Source organism: Leptopilina boulardi, unplaced genomic scaffold (assembly GCF_019393585.1).
Source record: "Leptopilina boulardi isolate dan_hultmark-lab unplaced genomic scaffold, ZJU_Lbou_2.1 LbouV2_367, whole genome shotgun sequence".
NCBI lineage: Eukaryota > Metazoa > Arthropoda > Insecta > Hymenoptera > Figitidae > Leptopilina > Leptopilina boulardi.
The window spans coordinates 1,173,653-1,187,739 of record NW_026137937.1 but is presented as its reverse complement, the minus strand read 5'-3'; the positions used below and the strand labels follow the sequence as shown (position 1 = coordinate 1,187,739).

General features: G+C 27.6%; 1 protein-coding gene across 1 annotated transcript in view; it reads right to left on the bottom strand.

Annotated features, from left to right (window-relative positions):
* Nucleotides 1-14,087, bottom strand: part of LOC127287013 (uncharacterized) — a 216,237-nt gene that overhangs the window by 182,227 nt on the left and 19,923 nt on the right. The window lies entirely within an intron of this gene.

Genomic DNA, 14,087 nt, shown 5'->3' with positions numbered 1-14,087 from the left:
AAAAGAGAGGAGTGAGCCAGAAAAACCTTGATAGCTCATTTCATACAGCGAGGCGCTCAATTTTCAATTTCGCTGACTCGTACGGAAGTTCTTTATATACAATTCCCGCGCGCGTAGAATTGAAACGTCATCTGAGTCACAAGGTAGTTAGGGGTTTTAACATGGTCAGCCGGATGTTCTTAACTCAGCTTTTTGAAAGTGAATGCTCACTTTTCATTACATATATTTTTTTCAATAAACAACCGAGAAAAACAAATATAGTTGAATATCTCGCCTTGAAAAATAAACTTTCAGACGAAGCTCTCAAGAAGAATGAAATTTTAGTCATATAAGTGACACAATTATTTAAATAAATTTTTACTACTTCATTAAAAAAATATTTTATAAAAATGAAATTCTCTTCATAAATTAAATATTAACTATTTTAATCTTAGTACAATAAACCTATATTTTAACCTAATATTGTCCCTACATTGAACCGACTTTAACAAAATCCTAACAATTCTGAAATGCATTCTAGATTTTCTTCTGGATAATTGAGAGGATATAATAGTAAAAGTGGGTTAAAAATATTGTTAGAATATTTTGATCAATTAATCTATTTAGAAAAGACATTTATACTTTTTTGTAGTAATTTCAGATGTAAAATATTAATTTAAGGAGAGGCTCTAGCCTCAATTTTGACCCACTTAAATTTAAATTATCAAATAAGGTTATATCTTTTTTCTTGCATCATTTGGGTCCAAATAAATAAACTACTTAATTAAAATTTTTAAATCAATACAATTAAAATATCCTTACCCGCGTGGACATGCAATCATGGCTAAAATCAGAAAAACCTTGGGCGAAATTGATTGCCAAGGTAAGGTAGATTTCTGTGTCGGTAATTCTTTATATCGTCATTTTACCTGTTTTACCATCAGTCGGTAATATAGATTTCTGTGTCGGTAATATTTTATATTGTCATTTTCCTGTTTTACTATCAGCATGATTTTAGCAATAGTCTATTAGTATGAATAATGTTATTTTTTACCATTGGAAACGGACATGAGCAATGCTTTTTGAGATTTTTGTCAAGGTTAAAAACTATTGGTCTAGTTGTTCAAAACTTGGCAATCGATTTTGCCCATTTCAATAAAGTTTATGAATGATTTTTTTACAAAAAAGATAAATTGTTTTCTTTATTTACTTTTATTGAAATTATTCCTTTCTAAATGAAACAAAGTGATAGAAAAAAGATTTTTTAATTCATCGTTTGTTTTTTTAAGGGCACTTTTAGCCTTTTTGAAAATTGATATATGTATGATGAAATTTCTTTATTTAAAATGATGCCTCTCAAAATGTAAAAGAAGAAAATCATCTCAATTAGACAGGAATAATTTAGTTGTTCTCTTTTAATGAGATAATTTTTTTCGGTGTATAAATACCAATTTTTCAATAAATTATATACTCAAGTCCGAGTAAAAATTCAAATAAATCATGAAAAAGGGGAATTTGCTAGCGGGGAATAATAACAGTAAATACATGTTTATTATGAATTAAGATCTGTAACAGTAATTATAACTCGTGACGGCGTTTATAAGTGAAGCCAAGAGGTTGACTCCAGCTAAAGTTCCCCATAACAACTATATACATATATATATATATGACCACGAGGACAACTATGACCTAGCAAGGTGAATGGAAACGTTCATACATAACACGAGTATATATATGAGAGAGTTGAATATAAAGCAAATATGTAATTTGAACCCCGAGAATTCGAGCAGACCCCAAGAAAGAATTCATTGGCAGAGATCGCTTTTCCTACAAGGAAGACGATCGCTCGTCGAACAGTACTTTGCGTGGATAAAGCCGCGTGACACGCGATCTTCCTACACTCTTGCAATCGAAAGAAGAACCAAGGAAGGAAGGAGCCCCATAGAAGCCCCTGGAGCACAACTTCTCTCGCAAAAGAAAAATAAAAAAAAAGAACCAACAACAACAACAACAATAATAGTGGAGAAAAAGATAGGTATATAAATGGTATCGGTGAATATAGGAAAGAGGAAAAGAGATAGAAGTTAAATGGTAAGGCAGAATAGAATGAGCAGCTCACACGGTTCGCGCCATAGCGGTCCTCTTATATACTAGCGGTAAGATATCTACTATTTGCATTGATTCATACCTTGAGATAATCTTTGCGGTAATGTAAAGCACAAAATATGCATTTTCTACTTTCCACATCATAACTTCATATTGTCTCCAGCTAATTTCAAAACTCGGTCATTTTAAAGTATTTCACATAATTTTATTATCAAACATTAAAATAACAATTTTCTATAACTACAAACAATTGAAATTATGTTATATATCTGCGACTACTTGAATAAGTTAACGCGCGCATTGAAAATAATATATACCTATATAGTTTTGGTTGAATAATATTTCTCAACTTTTAGAATTAATTGTGCACATGATTTTAATTTCAATTAAAAATATTTTAAATATAATTTGAACATTGTGAAAAGTCGCACTAAAAATTTCGGTGTACACGCAATTCAGTTCAATACTTCAAAATATTTCATTAAGTAAACGATACTTTAAATAATTTATAATACTTCAAAATATTTGAAAAGAATTTGCAGTACTTCAAGATACTTCACCGTACTTTAGGGTATATCACGATACTTCACATAATTCAGAATACTTATTAAGTATAAGGGAAAAAATCTAACATGTACCACTGTTGGGATTCGAACCCTCGAACTTGACAACTAAAGTCGAGAAGGCTACCCACTAGACTACGAACATTCCTATCTGGGTTTAAATATACTTCAACAAATATACTTTACAGTAACTTTACGTTACTTGAGGATATTTTACGATACTTCAGATAATACACGAAAATTCATATACTGCTAGATATTTCAGTATAATTCAACACAAGTGTACAATTTAATTCACAAGTTGTTTGTATCCTTCGGAATTAATACAATTTAACAGGATGAAATAATGAAAAGAGTAGATGATTTTTATCAACGATTTTTGACAATATTGATCTATATATTCTTCTCAAGATTCAAGTTAATCGTCTTCTCTGCATCGAACAGATGTTCCAATCGCTTCCGCACAATAAAATAGTTGTAATCCTTCCATGAAATAGAAAATATAATTTCTTAAATGCATGCTATCCTTTTTTCCAAGAAGGTCGTTGTACGATTTCCACAAACAGTGTTTCTAACAGCTTAAAGTAAGTGATCCTAATTGAGGTTTACCTGAAAAATTCAAACAATTTCTTTCCCCGCTGTATTAATCAAATCAAAAAATCCGAGAACGAATTAGAAAAGTTAATTTAATGCTCAATAATAAACTATTTCGCTTAAAAGTGATCTTCAGAAAAAAAAACGCAACGTATTACAGTTTTGTTTTATAAAATTTAGATACCTTGAAAATAAAAAAAAAAAATTCATTTTGGCAAATTACTACACTATGCTATTTTACGGCGGTTCACTAAATTTTAAGTAAGAAATTTTTTCCTATAACGCACGTTCAATATTTGTTAAAAAGAAGAAGAAAAAAAATTAGGCCGGTAAAAAATAACTTGTATCAATCTTGATTGTATTGATGTATAACTTTGCTGAAGACGTGTTTTTTATTCAACGCCTGCAAGGTCGCACCTGTTCAATGCACTGTCCAATGGACAGCGAACAGAACTTAAAATGACTCAGCATTTGTAAACCCCATTCGTATTCTTTCTTCTTGATCATCATAATATCTCTATATACAGATCTACAAATGAAAAAAAAAATCTCTCTCTCTATATATATATATATGTTATAAAACGTCAAAGACACAATTTGAAAAAATCCAATTTGAATCTTATAAAATAACGAATTAAAAAACTTATTTAAATTAATAATGTACATTTAAATTATGAATATTTAAATTTATATTAAATAATTAAAAAAAAATCTGATAAACATGAAACCTAAATGAAGACATCACAGAACAATAGTATGTAACAAAATGCAATTTTCTTGGCACGCGATGAGCGTCTAATATCTTTTTATATCGATCTCTCAAGTTTACCGCCCCCCTACCTTCTCTCACCTCCCACGTCTTCAATATTTTTTGCCACATCTATACTCAACAATTTTTTTTCACAATGTAAAGCGCTCAAGTTAATTTGTGGAGAAAATAAAAATCGATTTCGATAAAAGTGTATCCTCCGCGAACAAATGAGCAAAAAGCTAATGGCATTATATTTCATGTATAGTGTGTGTATATATATAGATGTGAGAATAGAACATTATGAGAAGTGCGAGAATAAGAAGAAGAAGAAGAAGAAGAAGAAGAAGAAGAAGAAGAAGAAGAAGAAGAAGAAGAAGAAGAAGAAGAAGGGGGTTTGAAGATTTATTTCCATGGTTGTCCACCCGACTAAATAAATGAACTTGGGGACGAAGGGTTCGCGAATAGAATTAGCAAAAATATACCCCCGGAACTATGAGCTCGCGCGCACATCATTTGACATGACAATAACAGTATATACAGTTACTATTAATTACAAGACAAAAGTGCCGTCTTAATAACACCGACCAATCGTAATGCTCGACTCTTATTTGCGACCTGTTATCATCATAGTATGAATGCTGCGAAGGTGAAATGATTCTCCAAGCTTTTATGGGTAATTGCCATTGTACTCTGTGTGTTCCCTTTCGTGGATCATCATCACACAGGACATTACTAAGACGTTGGACTTGACATCCATGTAAATTCTCTTTGAATGCATACTTTTAGATTTGATTAACGATAATTTTCATAATATACTTGATATGAAATTATTAAAAAATATACATGTTTTTAAACTTGATATATGCAAGCATCGGATCGACATTAAGGCTGAAAATCGTTTTTTTTTTACATCGCAAGAAAAGTCGAAAAAAAATTCAACGAATCTTCATTTGTTTGAATTTTAATTTGCACGAACTTTTATTTGATGTTTTATACAATAGGAAATAACTTCGTTTATACTGCTGGTAATTGACAAATGGAAAACGGGAGATTACTTAGTAACTGTTGGGGGTACGATCTAAGGTTCAATGTTTAAGGCCGTATGTATTTTAAAAATTTTTTATTTAACTGAAATAACTACTGTTTCGATTTACCCCTAGTTTCTATTTACCCCGACTGACCCTATGTCTTTAATTTATTTTTTAAATTAATATTACATTATATATATATATGCACGGAGAGAAATAGATGGTACGGGGTACTATCTAGATAGTACCAGGTACCATATTTGATCTTACATATACGGACAGCAATCTAGATTCTATCAGTTACTATCCAGATTGTTCGAAGTAACATCTTGATTGTAGTGGGTAACATAACCATACTTTTTGTAACATCTTTGATAGTACCTACATATTTTTGAAGATAAAGTGTCAAGAAATAAATATCCATGGTGGGCCGGAAAATTTATTTTTAATTTTTTAATTTTTTTAAACAGATTAAAAAAAAAATTCTTTGCTTTTTGAATTTTATAAAATAGTTGAAATTTGATTTAAAATGTTTATGGAAATTTTTGGGGTAATTCACAAAAATATATATAGTGCGAACGACAATTAAAAATTTTCATTTCGGTAATTTACGGAAATTTTCGAGGTAATTTATAGAAATTTATGCGGTAATTTATAGAAATTTTGTCTAAAATTCATAAAAATATGTAAAGCATAAATCACAATTAAAAATTATAATATTGGTAATTTACGGAAATTTCCGCGGTAATTTACAAAAACATATATAGCGCGAACGACAATTAAAAATTTTTTTTTGGGTAATTTATGGAAATTTATAATAAATATTTTGAATTTCGTTTGTTTCATTGTGTATTAAACTTACACTAGTGACGGTGGAAATTCTGTGGCGGGTGGAGACGCTGGGGTCGGTGGAACTGGCGTTAATAATTTTTTTTTTTTTTTTTTTTTTGAGAAAATTATCATTTATTTTTAATCGGTTTCATATGTTTCACATATATGTAGACTAAAATAATATAACTACACTGAATAAAATTTTAGTTAGAATAACCAGAATTCTGGTTAGGGTATATTTAACATTTTGATTCTGGTTAGGTTAACCAGAATTCTCGTAATTCTAACGAGAATTCTAGTTAATTCAACTAGAATTCTGGTTAACATAACTAGAAAGTAATGTTAAATATAATGAGCCAAAAGTTTTGAACATTCAAATGAACGAAATATTTTTTTCAATCTTTAAATTATTAAAAATTATAATTTCAATGTAAAATAAAACAGTAAATTAAACAATTATTAAATTAATAACTTCCGTTTAAATATTTAAAACAATATTTTGTAATAAAATTCGTACTTAAAGAAGTTGAAAAAAAATTTCGTTCATTTGAACGTTCAAAACTTTTGGCTCATTAAATATACCTAGCCTAACCAGAATTTTTTTTTCAGTGTACACTTTATTTAACCTTTATTATTTAATTAAATTCTATTTTTTTTTAAATATTGAAGGGTCGGTGGATGCTGGTAGAGACGATTTTGTGATGCCCTGTACAAATTTGAATTTTGAAATGTATAAAAAAAGGATAAATCAATTAGAAAATTGATTACTTTCTTCGTGGATCAACTCAAGGAATATAACTTTTGCTGTTACTGAAGTAGAACTATATTAACATTAGACTTTTATTTAAATAATTTAATGTTTAATAATAAAACGCAGAATAACACACAAAAGTGCAGTCAAGTATAAAAAGCAAAAAAAAAAAAAAAAGAAAATAATTATTTTTTTGATCAAACGTTTTTTTATTCAATTCCACTACAATATACAATACTAAAATAGCAACAGAAATTGTATTTATTAGTGCACATTGCTAAAAATATTAACTGTTTTGATTAAACATCCTGTGGGACAGATCAAATTTTGACGTTTTCAGCCTTAAAAACCCACTTTTTCACAAAAAATTATAATGTTAAATACAAAAGTAATTATTGGTTTTTGTTTGTAATCACAGAAATTGCCTTTTTACATTTGAATCGAAAAAATTATGTGAACATTATTTGTGATTTTTCTTTCACAATATGAGAAAAAGCAAGTTGTGCGCTAATACGCGGAAAATCACCCATATATATTTTTTTTCAAATTTTAGATTTTTAAGAATTTTTATAAATGTTATAATAATTCTATTAAATGATAGAAAGATGATATTCTCCCCACAATTACTTTATGAAATCTGTCGGTGTCGTTTTTGTTAACTTAATATAATAGAAGATGTTTAGGTTTGAAATAAGAAATGATGAAATTTTTAAGTTAAAATCAATTGATTTGAATGACATTTAAAATTAGGTACAATATTATAGTTTCCTAACCAAAAATTTGCAAAACAACACTAAATAATAAAAAAAAAATTGAAAAAACTTGTTTTTGAGTAATGTTTTAAAAGCAGAGTAATTATATATATATATCCAAAAATTCGAAAAAAATTGCATAATAACCCTTTTTTAGGGTTAAAATTGCAAATAATGTTAAAACGGTAAAACATGTAAGATTCTAAATGCATATGGCAAAGGATTTTGATTTTTTATTTAAAAATAAGTGAAAATAAATTTTCCAACGTCGATGTCGTGGTCGGTGTCGCTATTAGAAATTTGTTAACTTAATATAATAGAAGATTAAGAAAAAAAAAATATATTATCAGTAAAAAAAGAAGAGAAAAAACAATCCATATATAGTGACGCTTAAAATCATTTACAACACCTAGAGCAAAAAAATTTTTCAAAATACTTCCATCTTAAAAAAAATAAAACAAAAAATAATTTTCACTATTTTCCTTTTTTTATCATTTTATTTTATTTATAATTTATATTTAGATTTCATATTTTTTCCTTATTTAATTTTCATAAATATTTAGAGAAGATAATCCTATATAATGGATCAACAACACTGACACACTTTTTTCACAAATGACAAATCAAAGCATTTAAAAATCTATTGAATATGAGAATTAGGCTAAATTAAAATTCGGTAAAATTAGAATTCTTTTACATAAATAAAAACTTGTGACAAGAGAAATTCTATAAAATAAATATTCGTTTTGAAATTAATTTTGTAATTCGCAAAATATGATAATTCGTAAGAAAAATTATTAAAATGTAATACCTATAATTTTTTAAAATGAAAATTGTAACAAATTATTTTTATGGAATATTCATATGTCCCAATTTAATTAGTTAATAAATATGTGACGCGCTCCGAGGAAAGGTACCTAAGAAGCAAAAAATTGTAGGTTATGTTTGTGATTTTTAAAGTAAAAATACACAAAGGGAATCAACTCTCAATATAAATTATTGGTGTTTAAATCTTCATAACATTGAAAATATTCGATAAAAACTGATTTTACTTTACATAATAAAAAAATAAACTTTTCATTAAGATAAAATTACGACAAACATAACCTTAAAATGATTTGCTTCTTAGGTACCTTTCCTCGGAGCGCGTCACATATTTTATTTATAATTATTGTTTAAAAATTTTTTTTATCTGATTCATGAAAAATTATTCAAATTAAGAATTTGGGTAAAATTTTGAGTTCAAATAATTAAAAAATTTTCAGAAACTTTTTAAAACTGTTAGTCTAAGCTCCAATGGTTTTGGAAAATTATTGAGTACAATAAAATTGAGAAAGATTTGAGTAAGATAAATTCTCAAGATTTTAATTCACAAAAAATTACAAGAAGAAGAAGAAGAAGTCTAACTCAAACAGGGTTGCCACAAAAATTTAATTTGTCTTTTCCTTGACTTCCAAAAAAATGTTGTCTTTTTCCCTAAATCTAACAAAATATTTTTTTAATACAATATTATTAATTTATTAATTATTGTTATTATTAATATTAATTTTAAATGATTAACTATTAAATTTATAAATTTCTTTCCAAAAGTTAGAATTTTTTTTACAAATTTAGCTCTTTGATATTTTTCCAGTATTTTTAATAAAATTCCCTGACTTTTTCCTAATTCCCCTGGCCTACACAGTGCGCCTGTGTCAACCCTGTTAAAACTTAATATTTTTTCTTTTTATTAGAAATAATGAATGGTAATTTCCCATTTTCAGGACAAAATATTGTTTTATGTCAAATATGACTTTTTAGATAAGTATCATTTAAAAGTTCAAACAATGTATTCTAAATTTTCTCAAAATTTTTTAACTCAATTCGCATCAAATAAAACACATTTAGAAAATATAATGTATACCTGTATAGTGAAATTACGTAACCCAACAGTCATAATTATATCCTTAATATATATGTATAATAATATTGAACAAAAGTATAAACTATAAAAATAATTATTATTATTTAAAAAGTACTTCAGTTTCGCCAAGAAATATATATATATATATATAAAATAATGTTACATTATTACTACTTGGAATTTCAATACCTAAATAATAGAGAAAAATGTTAAATGTAAAATATAAATAAATGTGATGTGTAATTATAAAATTTATTGGCAGGGTAATTTCATTTTAAAAGATTTCACATAAAGAGAATGGGAAAAATTCAATTAGTAATTTTACTTCCCTGTTGTTGTTGTTAACTAAATCAGGAGATTGTTTGGCACGGAAATAAAGTTCAAGTTCATCGGCCTCTTAAAACCCTTAAGAAGATAATGACCTCATAAGGTCGCGTGGCAGGAAGTTTTATAAAAGAAATAGCAATTTTCGATAGACAAAGTAGGAAGTTCGGAAACAGTATAAAACTGGAAATAAGCCGTTTGCTGTATAGACACAACCGACCATTATAAGAATAACCACTATGGAAGATCAATAGCAAATATATATTTAACTTTAATATTTAACTGTAAACATTCTATTTCCCCTTTGTAGATTCCTTCGACTTTTTTTTCAAATTTACTTTACTAAACTCGGCATGCGTAGGTATTATTATTAAAGTTGCACGAATCTTCCTAAAACTCAATATAGAAAATATTACCCTTTCAGTATACATATATATATATAATAACTTAAATTTAATACACGTCTCTAGAAAAAAGAAATATATACAGAAAAATCCATGGATGGTAAATTCCTCGATTACAAAGGTTAAGTATTAATATTAACCTAAGTTAAGTTATTCCGGGTGAAATAAGTACTTTAAGGGGGTGTCTCCCTTTTTGCAATTTAAAAAACGGAATTGTTTTAGTAAAAATGTGAATTCGAATTTAGGAAATTTTAAAACGTAATCACATTAAACAAAAAATGTATTTGATTCAAATAATTGGTTACTTGACTATTTTCAAATAAATATTTACTTGAACCAATTATTTTTCATTTAAAATTAAATATATACTAGAAACAAAAATATATTTGATTCTAATAATCAGTTATACTTTATTATCAAATAAATATTGACTTGACTAAATAACTTTTATTTGAATTAAATAAACTGTATTTAAACCAATAATTTCTATATTTCAACCAAATACCATTTAATTTGACTCAAATAATAATATTATTTAATAAAAAAAAATATTTATTTGATAATAGTCAAGTAACCGATTATATTTGAATCAAATAACTGTTTTTATTTTTCAGTGTAGAAAAATAAATATGAAAATATATAGTCAAAATTGTTGAAGAAATCATAGAGTTTTTATAAAATTATTGAATATTATGAAAAGTTGTAAAAACTTTCCCTGAGAAATTTTCTCCTACAAACAATAATAGACAAATTTGAATAAAATCACAATATTGCTGCGCGTCTGTAACGATTGCGCGTCTAGAAGCCAAAGTTCAATGATCCGCAAAGCATTGTTATATAGTGGTCAATAAAGATCGAATTGAGAAAACTTTGAACCCGCGGGATTGAATTGTAAACTTGATAATCAATTACGTAGGCGTTTTTGAATCATGTGTAAGTATGTGTCTGGAATATTGACGAGACGAAAATTTAGAAAAGTAACAATATCATCAAATATATACTATATACAAACTGTGAAGTGAAGACATTGAATGTTGCTAATCTATTTCTATATATTGCCCAGATGTTATATGCCATTGTTACATCCGAAAGGGGTGGGGGGGGGGGGGGGAGAGAAAAAGTTTTCGTGAGAGCGATTCCGTAGTACAGTTCCGTCGAACGTTTTCGATCGCTAATAATTTTGCGGAGGTGGAGGCGTGCACGATCGTTTACCTCGAAGAGGAAGTCGAACATATACAACCTCGTGGGTAAGACTATGCGAAGATAGTCGCATCGAAATCGCATCGAGAAAGATACTGTTAGCCACGTGAAGATACCTACCGACCGACACTTCCGACGGAATCCGTTGCATTTTGCGTTACGATTTAGAATCATGTTCAACCTTCAGATTCAAATACGTGAAGTAGATCTTGAAACAGACAAGCAATTCAATGTAAAAAAAATTTGCAAATTTAAATCCCAACAAACAGTTTATACCAAGATCAGTTTGACCTTCTGAACCTTTTTAGATTTTTATCAAAACGTGAATACGAACGTTTTACTATTGTATAAAATCATTCTCCAAAAATATACAATATTTTAAAACATAATTTGAATTTTTTTTTTCAATGAGAGTTTATCTTTTCAATAGTATAAATTTATTTAAGTTCACCACATTGGAGATTTTTTTTTAATATTTTTAAGTTAAATTTTGCAATTTATGAAACTGAAATAATTGGGTCGGTATTATTTTAACAAAAAAATTTTCGTAACAATTGTTATAATGTACAAACGGTGATAATTTTAGTTTGTAAAACTATATTAAAATCCAAAATGTTATTTTGTACTATTATCATATTTTTAATTTTAACAATAAATTAATTTGTTATTTTCAGTTGTACAAAATAGTATTTAATAATCGAAATTTTAAATGGTTGAAATTCTAAATAGTCGACACTTTTAATGAAAAGGAAAAAAACACTCTCACACCAAAAAAGTGTCTACTATTTAAAATGTCGACTATTTGAAGTTTCGATCAAATAAAAGTTCGACCATTTGGAATTTCTATTATTTGGAGTTTCTACGTTATCGAATCTCGATTATCTAAAATGTGTTTTTGAATTGTCTCTGCATATTTATATTAATTAATTATTGCGTTTGTACAGGAGAATATGCCAAAATAAATCGCCAAGTGCTAATAAGCAGGTTACTGACTTATTTGTATATTTGTATAACCGGCTGTCACATTCATATATCTTGGTTTGTTTTTGAGGTTATGTTGCAAAGTTCGACAAATACCACGTGATGATGTATAAGATGTAAATTACGTAGAAAACTGTAGACGCAAATTCAGGGTTGGGTACGTAAACTACCTAAGGTAATCTACGTAGTTTTTTACACGTAGATTACCTAGTAATTTACGTCTACAGTTTTCTACGTAATTTACGTAATTTATATGAATATGACAGCCGGTCATAGAAATATACAAATAAGTCAGTAACCTGCTTATTAACACTTGGCGATTTATTTTGGCATATTCTCCTGTACAAACGCAATAATTAATAAATATACACATATATATATGCACAGACAATTCGGAAATAAAATTTAATTTTCATTAGTTTATTAAAATTGTAAAATATGGTTTCAAACAAATATTAATTACCATTTTTTTTTCTAATTTCATGTGTTTAAAATTTAAATCATTTGTATGGTATTGACAATGAGGCACATTTCTTTTTTGGGGGCATTTTAAAATATTTTAATTATTCTAAAACTGTGACTAACAATAAATATTAAACAATAATTAATATTAGGCTAAACAGTAAAGGGTTTGTTTTCCGTTTTTTCACTTGTTTATTCACTGTTTAGTAGACGTCATTTTTTATATGTAAATTACGTCGGTTTTCTACAGTTGTCTATGTAGATTACCTTAGGTAGTTTACGTACCCAACCCTGGTATCGACCATCCGCAGCTTCGAACATTTTAAATGTCGATCATTTAATATGTCGACTTAACAAATTTCGATCATTTGGAATATCGACTTTTTAGAATTTAGGGAAAAACCTTTAAAATTTCTTTTGTAAAAGTAATCAATAAAATTTGATTTTATATTTCTTTAAATCAGAATATTATTTATAATCAAATTCTACCCACTATTTTCAGAAGGGCTCTCTACCATTGAAATATAGTCATAAAAAATACATATTCTAAATAACATTTTATTTTTTTTTTGTCGGCTAAACTCCCTTCAAGCTTGCAGTTTGTAAACAAAAACGAATCGACCATAGATCGCAGCGCTAATAGTGAACGAGAGGGGTATTACTAATCGCTTTTATTAAACCCGGTTCAATTCGAGAGAATCGAATTCGAGTTGCCTGCGTGATTTCAAAAAAATATTTATGAAATAAAATTTGAAAAAGCTACTTTGCTCAAGCTCAACCCGCCCTCCCCATGTAGTCTAACGTAGCATTTTACCAAACTCCCTCCCCCTAAACATGCCACGTGGATTATGGATGGCTTCTTTACAGTAATATATTTGATGTAGGGGAATATACTTAGGGTTGGACACCGTTTTAGACTTTGTTTATAATTTTATTTAAAAAAATTAATTTAGTCAATCGAGTTATATTGTTAGAAAGATGTACAAAAGAGGAACACTTTTGCTGAAGATCGTAAAATGTTTTGTCTAAAATTAAAAAAGTTCTGATCATTTAAAAAAAAAAGAAATATCTAGTCAGGGTTGGACACTTTGTGAAAATCGAAGCAAATTATGGTTAAAAAAATAAAATAACATTTATAATATTACTGAAAACGTTTTTATGTTAATTTTTTCATTTTTACATTATTATTATTTATAATTGACAATTAATATTATTTATAACGTTACTGAAATCGATTTTTAGGTTCATTCTTTCGTTTTTAACGTTATTATTATTATTTTTCTAATATCTTTGGTAGAATATGTGCTGTGTGTGAGTCAATGTTTATTTGTATATTTATTTATAAAGTGTGTCAAATTTATAATTAACAAAGTGTCCAACCCTGAGTGTATAAACTGTTTAACCCTAAGTAAAAGTAACATTTTCGAATTGTGCTAACCATAACCAGACATGTTTCGC